The sequence below is a fragment of the Achroia grisella genome, unplaced genomic scaffold (assembly GCF_030625045.1).
Source record: "Achroia grisella isolate CSIRO2021 unplaced genomic scaffold, CSIRO_AGI_Agris_v1 utg546, whole genome shotgun sequence".
Lineage (NCBI taxonomy): Eukaryota > Metazoa > Arthropoda > Insecta > Lepidoptera > Pyralidae > Achroia > Achroia grisella.
The window spans coordinates 2318427-2332676 of NW_026712931.1; positions in this window are offsets into that span (position 1 = coordinate 2318427).

The window sequence follows — 14250 nt, forward strand, 5'->3', positions numbered from 1 at the left end:
CCTAAGTTACTCCTTATTACATCAGCTACCTGCCAAAAAAGTCCCATCAAAATAGGTCCAGCGATTTCAGAGATTAGGCGGAAAAACAGACAAAAAGACAAAAATTGTAAAAAGTTATTTTGGTGTATGTACCGTACCTATTTATATTCAAATATGCATGTAGTAAAAACGGTGGCAACATTGTGCCTTCAACCTTATAAATAATATAGTAAATATTATTCTTATCCATTTATCCCTACTAATATTTGTTTTTATATTGTTAGAATAGTAAATAGAATGACGTCCCACCTGATGATTAAGGACACCCGTTACCTATATAGGTCCGGTATCTATACATGTATATGAACTACTACGTAATCATGTGACGCTTGTAGTATCCTTATGCATTGTAAACCCGGAGATTTAAGGTATCATACCTCCGTATCCTATAATTTATATATCTTACATATAAAATTCTCGTATCACAATGTTCAGTTTTTTATGAAATTTTATATGCATTTTCAGTAGGTCTGAGAATCGGCTACTATCTATTTTTCATACCCCAAAGTGACATGGATTGTCCACCATTAACATTTTTATGTTGTTATTATGTGACATTAAAAATACATACAACCCAATTTTTTTATTCTTTCCTAACCTCTATTATTTAATAGCGATTTTAATTTACATGGCAAGACAACATTTGCGGGGTCAGCTAGCTATATATATATATTTGTTTCTTTATTACTAGGTTCACATCTTTGTAACTTAATAATTCATCCTCATATATTGCGTTTGTAATTACGTCACGGGAATACAGAAGAATGCTTACAGGTCACCTGGACGAATTCGCATGTAAAACTAATGTTGTTCTGATACTAAGTATTAACTACTCATACAGATACGACGCCGCCGATGCGATTATTTTGCTACTGTGGATACGCTCAATGCGATATAATGATCTGTGGTGCTTTTACGTTTACGCGGGAAAATAAAAAAGACTATTACATGACTTCTTCTGCAGACATGCAGACATACTATTTCGTTGTGTTTTTCATTGTTAAGTAAAACAATTTTTTACTTGTGTGTCTTTATACCTTTTTATGTCTGTAGCTAACTTTTAATATATTATAAAAACTAAGCCAAGTATTGATACTACTGCTCCTACTAACATTTATTTTTTGTATGCGTCTCTAAAATTTAATGGATATTGTTATGTCTTTTTGAAATCAGTATTTAAGGTTTTTTTCTATATCATTACAGTAGAAAATAGATCATGATTTGTAATCAGATTGCTTGTGGAATGAAATATATTGGTCATATTGCTAAATTAGAAATTTATGGAATTTCATTTTATTATGTATAGGTATTATTATATTCTAGGCTGTTACCTGAAACTTCAACCGCGTGGAATATTATTTTATTTTCTTATTGTAAATAAAATTCTAAAATTAAAGAACGCAAAGTTACTCCTTATAACAAAACATATCTAAGAATGAAATTCCCGTCACAATCGATCTAGCCATTTTAGAGATTAATAAGAACAAACAGACTGATAGGCAAAAAATATATATTTTTACGCAAGAACTATATACCTATATATTTTTAATGAATTTAGTGTTAGGCTGTTAATTTGAAATTACTAACAGATACTTTAACTTTATTTATTTGTTATATAAATATTAAAGTTGAAAACCAAACCAAAATAAATATTCTTATTTATTTCATTACAATTTTTAGCGAATAGAGTTATTTAAACATCTAGCTGTAACCGACGACATTGTGTATACTTTAATTCTCTATTTTACCTTTCCAGATAATGAGTGTACGCTCCCACGAATTAGTCGTGATAAAGTAACAAATAAATAGACAGACAGACAAATCTTCACCTTATTAATATAAGTATGGATGTAATAAACAATCATCTATGGTATAACGTATTTTTTATTTCTGGTAACTAAGTAAGTTTTAATTAAAGCACTGTTTACTTTATCTTACAATTTTTTTACAACGAAAATGAACTGTTTTCAGTAAGAAATAACAACATAATAAATCGTTTTTCGTATACTTTATTAATATTATTTTTATCACATAATGTGAAATAATAAATTACAAAACAGGATTATAATCTTCGAAGAATTATTATGTTATAAAAATTTTGTGATAAATTAATATTTCTCGAATAATTCATTATTGTACGAAGTTGCTACGTGGACGGAGATTATAGATCACTAGTTTATTACACAGACTGTACATTATCACAACGCCAAGTCACAATAACAAATTCTTTCATACCTATCACATTTTCCCATGTCCTGAATACAGACTCGTTTACAACGAAAAGTAAAAAGTCGTTTTTGTAGTAGCCAACGCTCAAAGTTTTCAATAAAACTTTTAGGATAACCAAGTCATACAGATGAGATCACGTAATTCTTCATCAATTCACAGCGTGTGCTCAACGCTTGAGAGCCCTCCGGCTAAGAACCAGTCCCATAATTCTGTTCCGATTAACGCACATTTCCTTTCACCAATTTTCCGGGCAGTATTCAAAAAGTTGAGGCATTGAACACGGATGTAATGAGCAACACTCTTTTGCAATACGATCCAATCTTTCTTCCGTAAAGAACAACGGCGCTCTCTTCCCTCTTAATCTTGACACTGAAGTCTGGAAGCTCTCTTCAAAATTTCCAGTGCAAATTTGAATAATCATAGTCGATAATGATCTCACACATATATCCCTTGATGCTTGATTAATTTTTGTGTCACAGTTAATCATTTTTGCGCTCAATAACATAGTACAAATAGCACAGGAGAGTAAGTTAATTTTCGAAAACATTTTTTTTCGTTAATCTGACGGCGTCTGGTGTGTGACTGGCGAAGACTTCCGTTTAGTGTTTCAATCTGTCGATGCCTCTTAATAAATAGAAGCGATAACCTATGTCAATGATGGCTACTGCACAACATAAGTTCAAAACAACAAGTGGGAGGGATCGCGGAGTCAAGAAGAGACTACGATTGATATTTATAGAATTCTGATAACAAGTTGTTTTTAGAGTTTCGTGGGTAAAACACAAGTTTGTATACGTGTGCCTATATAACAATGTAGGTTTGTCAGTTTATTCTTTTTAAACAAATTACTATTCTTAATTATGTTGTCTCATTGGTTATAACGGATATTGGTGTCGCGAAGTTTATTACTTTTGTTTAGTAGGTACAAGAAATATATTTATTTTGTTATGTATGTTAATAATATCTTTAAATAATAGAAGTAGGAAATAATATAAATTTTCTTTATTATGAACTAGCTACTTGCGCCGGCTTCGCACAAGTGTACATGTATTTTATATATATATATAAACCTTCCTTTTGAATCACTCTATCTAATAGTAAAAACCGCTTCAAAATCCGTTGCGTAGTTTTAAAGATTTATGCATACATATGGACAGACAGCGACAGCGACTTTGTTGTATACTATGTATGTAATGATGCAATATTGTACAATTTGAGAATTACTTTTAATACTACTTTGAAAAATTATACTGTTTCATAAAAACCTTCTGAACTGTCAAGTTTTACTTTCACTATAATATCGACAGTTGGCTACGTCTCTGATTTACTTTCATTGTCTTCGATACAAGTCCTTAAGTTATATTATTATTATTTTATACATGGTCATTCGAAACGTTTGATTTTTTTTTTCATCATCACAATGACTGAATGTTTATATTATATAGTATATAGATAAATACGATACGGAATCCTAAAGGAATTTCTTGTGAGATTACATATTATAACGAATATATCGATATCATTTAGGTCAGGGTTAGGTCAATCGTTTCTCTAAAAATGAACGAAACCGGGAGTAATATGTAGTCTCTAAACAAAATTTATCAGACTCCAACGCAATCGGTGGCAATTAACAAACAACATTAATTAAATGAAGGGCGCCTAATTAGAAATCATTTCTCGTTTATGATATTTGGTATTTGTTGTTAAGCAAGATACAAATTTATTTTTCAAGATTTATACATAAAATTGGGTACGTTTTTGATAACTACAAGGTTTGAAAAAAAAAATTACCCGCACTGAATGTCTGCTTTTTTTAGATTAACGTCATATTTTTTTATACTAATATTATTATATATAATTACATAAGTAGTTATTTAATTTATCAGAATCTTACAATAATAATTACTCGTATATGTATTAAAAAAACTTTTTGAGTGATGACCTTTAGCTTTATGATTACCCCGAGTCGAATTTGTCAGCTAACTCATTGATACAATTCTGGGGTATTACAATATAATTTTATTATAAAAGTTTTTATATAATATTACATATAATGGAATACCAGACATGCCTATGCATGAAAATACCAGGGACATCACGTCGTCAGACGCCCGTAATACCCTTTGTGCGTTGGCATACCTAAGGATTAAGATATCATACCTCCGTGCTTGCCAGTACAAATAGATGAGACAGAATAGAATAGAATAGAAAATCATTTATTCAAATAAACTTACATTGAAGCACTTTTGAATAGTCATTACATTTTTTTTAATCTACCGCTCGTTCGGGAAGCTGCCTCATCACAAGAAGAACGAGCAAGAAACTTGCGTGTTGCTCTTTCAAATAATTTTATTATTATTCTACATTTTTAAGTTTAAGTGTGTGAATACAAACCACCAATTAGCATTAATTCAATTAAATACTCAAATAGAAAAATATTGAATATATAACCAACTGGTTAAACAATTAATAAGAGGAAATCAGTCATAGTGATTAGAGCAGACCAGTCCCTACAAGCAGCACCCGTTCACAAGTATGACGGATGAGCCAGCCATCACTGCGCTCGACCATATTTTAGGGAGCCCAATGACCCGGCCCACCACGCCGCCACAAATCTGGACATTTTAGTGAGCATGACTACTCAAAACACTAGACCACGTCAAAGCTACTTACAATTGCCATCTGATAGTTATAGTATTCACATTTTACATAAGAATGCATGCGGCAATCAATACAAAAACCGCTAGAGAGGTATAAAAGTACACCACTATGTACAAAATATACCTAATTATGTATATTACAGTACGAGTAATGAACGTCAGTAAATAATCTCAATTTTTAAATTATGTAAACAAAATAAATCTTTCCGCACTTTTATTTTAGTTGCGATAAGCATCCATTCAAAAATAATCGACCGTAACCTTTTTACTATATCAAAAACAATTTGCGACTTCAAGCGATTTTGTGAAGTAGAGCTCTCTTGATAGATTACATTTTAGGTAGAGAATAGTTTCTTGTGTCAACCACCCCGTCGACGGTTGATGTAGTGACGCAATATATTGCGCCAACGTTTCCTCGCATGCACCGGTAGATAACTGGTATATAATAAATGTCAGGTGGGTGCTATGAGGTATTGCAGGTACAGCTGCCGACGGAAATATTAAATCCTAAAGGATGATACACATGTTCACTAACCGGGCTTATCATTTGGCAGAATGCATTACCTTAACAAGTATTATATTATAAATATTAAAAAACAAAAATATTAGCTTACATAATAATCAGTAATCAGCACCTCAGTGTCACCTATTTTGACCGCCAAGAAGCTTGCTTTGTAACTCGTGTTTCGGTTGTAGTATGCGATTAAACAGTGAAATTGTAAGATAAAAGGCATGACTCATTAGTCCTCTGGAATAACAACCCACGCGTGTTCTCACAGGTGTCATATGATAGTGTGTTATCTATAGTAGGTACTGTTCATGTATATAAACGACAGTTACCGTTAACCATAAGGTGGGTCGTATGATTTTTTGCCATTCTAATTAAAAACTGAACAAATCATACTCTAACTCTGACTTACTGCCACATTATCCAGTCTTAATTATTATTAGTCTACTACGAGTAACTGCCTTATGTGTCCAATTACACGAACTTTGCTTTAATCGCTTTCCTGTTCCAATATTATATTGGGATTATCATTATGTACGCTAAATGTCTATACGGACAAAATGTAAATAGTAATCTAAATTATGTCAAACTAGGCAAAGTACAGCATACTTAAATGGTGTAATGGTATGAAAACAAATATTAACAACTCCGATAATGTGTACCAGTCTAATTGTTTTCAATGGATATATTAATTTAGGATGTGGTCTATATATTTAACAAGTTTCATTCAAATATGTCTAGAAGTTTTCGGGTGAAAGAGTACGTACTATATACATCTATCCATTGTGAGGTTGGATGCCTATGTCTATGTGTATAACTTATACCCTGGATAGGATACCTACAAATCTCTACAAATTTTAACTACTAAAGAAATAAATATATATTTGGGCCATCTATTTAGTTCATGAAATGTTTACATATTTTTTCTAGTAATAATAATTATTATCAGACGTGTTTATATTCTAAATGTTGTTTACAGTGCGTTCAAAACAACAATTGATAATTGTATCACTATTCACCTTATTTGGACATGATCAGCCACATTTTTCTGCTCTATTTTGAACTTTATTACCGCCAGCATAAGACTATTGTAATAATGTGGGCGAAATCGTAGCGTTTACTCTATTTATCGCCAGCACTAGCGTGTATATTTGAATAAGAAATACTAGTAGACAGTACTTTGGCACGACCACAGTTCAGATTATTTGTATAACGTGCTATAATTATTTCGAATGATAAATCACATTTGCCATTACCAATTAATTAAATAGGTAAATCTGCTAGTACTGTGTTTTTCTATTATCAATTTAGATGTCATATTAAGCCATTATACTCATTTATATGGATTTTGCTATAGTTACACTTATCTTTTCCTTTTTCTTTACAATAGTGAATAAAGAAACATAAAATGCTAACTTTGTTATGAATCTTTGTTTCAATTAAAACTTCAATTTATTTTTTTGTTTATAATCAGTTTGGCCAACTTATTTGCTAATCCAGTTGCATCATACAAAACAACTTGGCTGCAATATATTCAATATATAATATTATTGTCTCATATTTTTCAAATGTCTCACATTTAGGCTATGTGAGATTTTTTCATCTTATATTCAAGAATGTTTAAAATAACGTTTATCTAAAACTGTTTGTATTAGCCATGACAACATATTGTCTCAATATCTAGATATCTAGTAGCATATTTCTAAGTATTCATTTAAAATAAGCTTTATTACAGCCTTCTCGTTTCCTAGTCCACTAGATAATCTATGTAAAGTTCAGAATATGAAATCGGAACTAAGTTGACTTTTCATCGCTTTCCACGTCTGAAGTAGAGATGCAATTGGGCAGAAGGTAATATCCATTCTAAAGGTATATTTAAGTACAGTATATACAAGCAATTATTTTAAACTGTATATGCAGAATGTAGTGAGCACTGTCGATCATATTTTTTTACAATGAGTATTTTTTTTATCTGAGGCTTCAAGAAACGATCGTCTCATGTAATATGCAAAAAGAGTAGAAACATTAGATATTCTACTCAGGTTTCAAGCGAAACTGCTGCCGTAAAAAAATCTAAAATCCTTTTAAAGAGCAATATAATTGGATTAAAAGGGACAAAGTGCTCATTTCCAGCGCCGCAAACAAAACAAAATTACCTACGGAGCTATTTGAAGCGTTCCTCTGAATAAAAACAATAAAGTTACCGACTCATAATCCACCCTATTAACGGAGGGATTAAAACTTCTGAATGTTCAAAGCTGAAATATATAATAGAGGTAAAGGTATCTTCTCACATAAAAAGTAAGGTAGATTAACTTCTATTTGTCAAAAGTGGAAAGTGAATAAGTCAGCTGTAATGCTAATAATGGCTTACCTGCTGTTGTTTCAGGTAATAAACCTAAACAATCTCACGCATGTGAAAATTTGGAATTAGATTAAAAATACATTACAAAATACAAATAAGAGACTAAATAAACCAGGAAGAGTCAGATAATTATAAAAAATTAAACATACTTATTATATCATACTCAGTAAAATTAGGTACCATTCTAGACCATTGCATACATGTAGCTACTGGTCATTTGACTTCACCTTTGTCGTGGGTTTTAGTCTCACATAATACAAGTAACAGTATGTGTAAACAATATAACATTTAACTGTAATCTGTAAATATATGTATATATATATGTACACATATCATTTTTCTGTTACTTCTTTCCTATTTATACAATGTAGGTGCTAAATACTTGAAAAAAAAACAAACTGTAAGGACGCGTGATCGAAATAGCTTGGAAAGGTTAAAAATATTGTATTTTTATATTGCGCCTCATATCCCCTGGGGAATTTGTTCAGTTCCAACACTTTGTCGGAATGAAACTCATAGGTATAAAATTTCGATCTAACCCCGCACATAATTGAGTATCACAATTTTCCACCACACTGTAATTTTTTACTGTGTCCAGTAATATAAAAAAGCGATAAATAAGTTTTTGCAAAACAAAAAAGATTTTTGTTCTTAAAAATAATGTATGCTTAAATCCTTAAAACTGCAACAGATTTGGAAGCGGTTTCAAGAGGAAGGTTTATATGTATAATACATGTACACCCGGGCGAAGCCGGGGAGAGTAGCTAGTAAAACAATAATGTAAAGTATATCTATTTCTGCAGTTTACAAAATTATATTTGTAATTATACATAATAATATGTAACTATACATTTGTAATCTAGTTTTAAACCACTTGCCAGTTTAATAAAAAGACACTGTCATAAAGATGCAAAATTCTATGGGAACTTTACAACGAAACAAATGTGAACCAAAACTGGACCTTGTTCATAGTACTGATAACTCACACTTCATCCGAAACATAGCTTCCAAAGCTACTTGTAGATAGAAATAAATGAGACAGAGGTATCTACGCAGGCTACTGTAGAAGTACAAGAACTACCTCCGTGGAAAAGATGAGTGTAAACATATAGTAGGCAGAGATTGACCACTAATAAGGAATTCCAGGAAAGAACTGCTTGCAGCTGCTTGCTGCTTACTTTATTTAATGTTTATAAATGCATTTTTATAAATATGGGAAAGCGTAAATTATAAAGATTGTATACCGTATTATTTAATTCCGCACCATTAGTATGTAGGCAAAGAAATTCAATACTTTAGGCTTTCAGATCATCATAAAATATATAATTCAATAACATTAAATTAATAATATGTCCACATATAAAAATATTATGTGATCAAATATAGAATGTCTAGTTAGTGATTGTATTTTCTTTCAAGTATTAGTAACCACTTTGCAAGTGAAGTTATTAAAACTTTTTAATACCATTGTTTATGAATAAATTATATACAAGTACCAACATTTCGAAAACGAAAAACTTTTCAAACAAAGTAAGACATTACGGCAGCCCAACAAAGGCGTCTATCCATCCTCGTCAACTTTCAACAGAAGAAATTCGGAAGTTACGTCTTTGTTTTCTTAGAAATACGCAATTTCAGGTAAAAAACTTGGTAACCGGTTTCAAATGTCTACTCTGAAATAAAGAGCCTTAAAGTAAACAAAAATTGTTTTTACAATAAATCTTGTTTGATCTTATTTATTTAATACATTTGTGAAAGATATTTTTTATTATTAGCTATATAAATCGTAGCTAAATATTTTAGGTTCATTAAAATAGTATAATAAAGGATATATATGTTCATAACGAATAAAAAATTATTTCGATAATATATTTCGACTAATTCTGTTTAGATTTTTATGATTAATTTGGTTATTAGTTCGGTTGTATTGTATCGGTAAAGTCAGACTTTGCATGTAAATATATACGTATACATACACCCTAAAACCTAAAATATACACTTATTTTTATTTTCCTTTTTCTATGTAAAGTTCAGTCAAAAAACCAAGATTTATAATCAGAATGTATATAAAAATATATACCCTAATATATTATCGTATAGAACGACATTTTGTTAATAAGGAAACAAAAAGGGCGTATTTTTTTGGATTTTGTCCTTTCGACCTGGAATTTTAATGAGAGCTTTAGAGAGTTCTCCGTCAATGATTTATTATTATACCCTAAATCCCTGTGTTATAGGTACTCTGATGCTGATGACTCTCTCCTGTTTAGAGTTATTTTGCCTCGATGTGCAAATTATTAGAATAGTATTCTGAAACAATAAGAATTTCCAGAACCTTTCTAAATTGAACTATAAATATGACATATAACTTTAGAGAAGGTGTTTGAAATTGTTTAAACAATCATTTTTGTATGATTATGAGTAATAGACTTATCTAACATCAATATTTATTGATACTTAGTAGTTTCTCGATTCCACTATTATAATTTCCATTGAACATTTTCCGACCAAATGGACAATGCCCAGAATACAAAAACAAAAGCATGTTAGTATATTGGGCTGCGTCCTGCATACAGATATAACTACTTTGAATTTCATAGAAATCACTAATAAATAATTCTATAACGTGTTCTTTGTAGTGATTGAAATGACTGTATTATTCAAATTTAGAAAAAGAAACTGAAAGCAAATATTTTTATTGCTAAGTTTTATGTAAAATGTATCAGTGTACAGTAAATATATATGTATATATATCCTATTTAAGCGTCATTTTCTTACCTACGCGGAACCTGTGCCGAGGGCTAATAGTATATACTAAGTAGTAAATTGAAATAAATAGTTTCTTGTTAGCACTTATACTATGTATGTCTGTCTGTTCTATGTAAGTCTGTCTATCTATTTCTTGCTTTTTTTAATTTAATCGTTTGAACGCTCCTTGCTGAAACTTGAATTTCGAATATATAACGAGGTACGTCCTCGTTATCTTTTAACTCAAAACATAGATGAAGTAACAGATAAAGCTAGTCCTATGTTAATATAATATTATGAACGCGAAAGTTTGTAAATGTGGATGTTTGTTACTTTTTGAAAACTACTGAATGGATTTTGATGAAACTTTACAGTAATAGCTTATGCGTCAGAATGACATATAGGCTACATTTTTTTATTGAAATTTAACGCGGGTGAAACCGCGAGCACGGCTAGTATTTTATCAACAGTAAATACCCAAAACAATACAAACAGTCGTACTCATGAATATTAATATTTATATGGTGAATCGAACCTGCGATAATTGGTATTCATAAAACAAATCTACCTTTATGAAGAGTCTATAAAACACATGCTAATAAAATATAACCAACAGTTCTAAATTAATAATATTCGCTAAGCAATTTTCAGAGGTCGCAGCTTAATTAATCTCATAAAATATATAGTCCAATGGGAACTACAAAATTGAAATAGGAAGCATCTGACAGACAGAATTCCGTGGCCTATAAATCTCTGGGTCCAGAGAAATTAGCAAAGGGCATTCAATAAAGACGAATGACTCAACATTTGTACCTCAATTAGTGCTGACCGGCTCCTCTCTGGAGGCATACCTTTCCAATCGAGATCTGCCTTGATAGTGGCAAGTAATAAATTACTTTGGAGATGCTACCGAAAATTTCCAATGTTAATGACTTAGGCTTTGCCTTAATTACAGGCTGAGTTTGCTCTTGTTACAATAATCCTGTGTAAATATATAATTTCAGTAACTCATGACAAATTGTCTCGCGTACAGTTAATATTAATATTGATTACAAATTTTTGTTGTATTATCATCCATAATTCCATACCAATCCATGTTAATATTATAAACTAATTATTACCTGAGATTTCGTACGTTTTTACTTCTGTAATTTTTTAAAATGAATATATTAATATACTTACCTAAATATCATATATTATTTCATGTGCATTTAGTAAAATGATTTTAATTTAAAATTAGAAACAGACTGTTTAATTTTATTTATATGTATGTATACGAAAGTATGTCTGTGTATGTCCATGTCCATCTGTTTATTTGTTATCTTTTTACTATTAAACTATTGAATTGATTTGTATAAAATTTGACGTACACCAACATTGCATTTCGAAGATGGAAAGAATCTGGTAAATGCCGAGATAGAAGATGACAATTAGTGCAGTAAAAATCGCGGGAAAAAAGTAATATTTGTATGCCTTGTTGTATGCTGTAGTAAAAATTCTCTAATCTCAACATATATAATAAAAAACACAACATCATTATTATATAGTATCTGTTGTTTCATTTATTAAAAGTTATTGTTATTTAAGATTTAATTGAATACGATAATAATTTATTGCCAAAATCATAACCTACTATTACAGTAAGTCACGATTTTAACTGCTGAATAATTCTGCTGAAGGAACCATAAATTTAATCAGAAATTACGTATTTTACGTTGATAACTTCAAATTTGGACAAAACAATAATCCAATGCAAAGGTTATCCGAGTTTCTATGCATTTTTATCATATGTTGATATAAGATTTCATATTTACATCGTGAAATCAAAAATAAGTCGCTTATATGTAATAAAAAATAAAGCTTACGTCATTGATACTACATAATATTATTGTTATAAAGAAATTCCAAAATATATCGTTTTATTGTTTTGTTATGTTTAATAAAAATAATATATTTTCATGACTGCTATCCCATATGAGATAGTAAGAGCAATAGTCATATTCTTGAACGAGTGCTGTTGCCGTTTAAGAATACTGATTAGACTTTGACAAAATTACTATAGCATGTGCTGGTTAGTCACTCTATTCTTCCAAATTTGAAAATGAATCTGTGTTATTGTCAACATGTACCTTCAAACATATTTGAAAAGAATATGAGATGACTTTCTTGTCAGTTCTTTTCTTGTCCTTATCATTCCGAAGTAACGGTAGATTTGACATATAATAAGAGTTTTTAATAGACCTACATGAATAAATATATTTTGATATCATTTGATTTGAATTCCATCAGTCGACTTCGAAGTGAGCGATTGGGACATATTTTGCGGGATATATTTGAATCTAATTTAGCGGCGAGCCTGCTGTTGTCTCTCTAATTAATATCTATGATTCGTTACTGATAGTTAATTTTTAAATTTTCGCATTTAGTACCCATTATTCATATAGTTTGTCGAGTACTAACACGGATCATGTTTTATATTAAATGAGTTATATGCGTTTCAACTTGGTTAAAATATTCGTGATTAAAAGCTGATTGCAGTACAGCGACTACAATGTCGATAAGTGTCAGCAGTTTGTTTATTTACACAAAACCCCATAATATTCATACAGTTATTGACCGATGGTTACTAGCTCCGTTTATCTTCTTTACCATAGTTTAAATAGAGCCAATAATCTATATTCATTAATATAGATTACGTGATATGTTAAGGGCCCCCCCTTGGTCAAATCTCATCTAATCTTACTTTGGAGTCTCGACAAATATCACGCATTTTTTCCGATTGAAACAAAAATAAATTATACTATTTTGGTCCATTTAATCCACATTGTACATGCTTATTACCCTTACAACTCTCAGCAATATTGATTACTAGTCTTAACTAGTCGTAAATAAAAGTACGAAGCAAATTTTAAACAGAAAATTAAAAAAGAACACCTCACGTAATTTATGATTTTAGTTGAAGGGCCACAATCATACCCTGAGATACTTCAAAGTTACTAAAAATTTCATACACATTATATGTCACTGCTCACTCAGTAACACAAATCTTATTGAAGTATCAAAAATAAAGACCTTGTAATTTATCTGGACACTACAGTTCATGTGGATACATTGATAAAATAGTAAATAAAACATATTAAATTATCGCTAATTATTCTTAACTTTGTACTTAAGAGTAACTCCTTTATTTTTGCTAAAATGTCTTATCTTATTAAATCTATCTGCCGTCCATAAGTCAGACGCGGTTCTTATCTGAAATTTATACTAAAAGAATTACAAATGTCAAGAATAATTCGATTTTTAGATACTCCGTATTGAAGTGTTATCAACATATTAATTAATTAGTTATTGAACCGAAACACAGATACCTACATACCGTTATAATAATTTGCACTCTTCTATACTAACTAAACCTATCTTATATAACTATATAAAATTCTCGTGTTACAATGTTAACTAACATACCATACTCCTCCGAATCGGCTTGACCGATTTTTACGAAATTTTATATGCATATACAGTAGGTCTGAGAATCAGATACTATCTATTTATCATACCCCTAAGTGATAAGGGTTCTCCACAACTAAACATTGTTTTTATTTTTTTTCACATAATATTATATATATTATAATGTGTGACAAAATTATTTAAAAAATTATATATTTTTATTTTGATTTAGCATTGAAAAATACCTACAATTA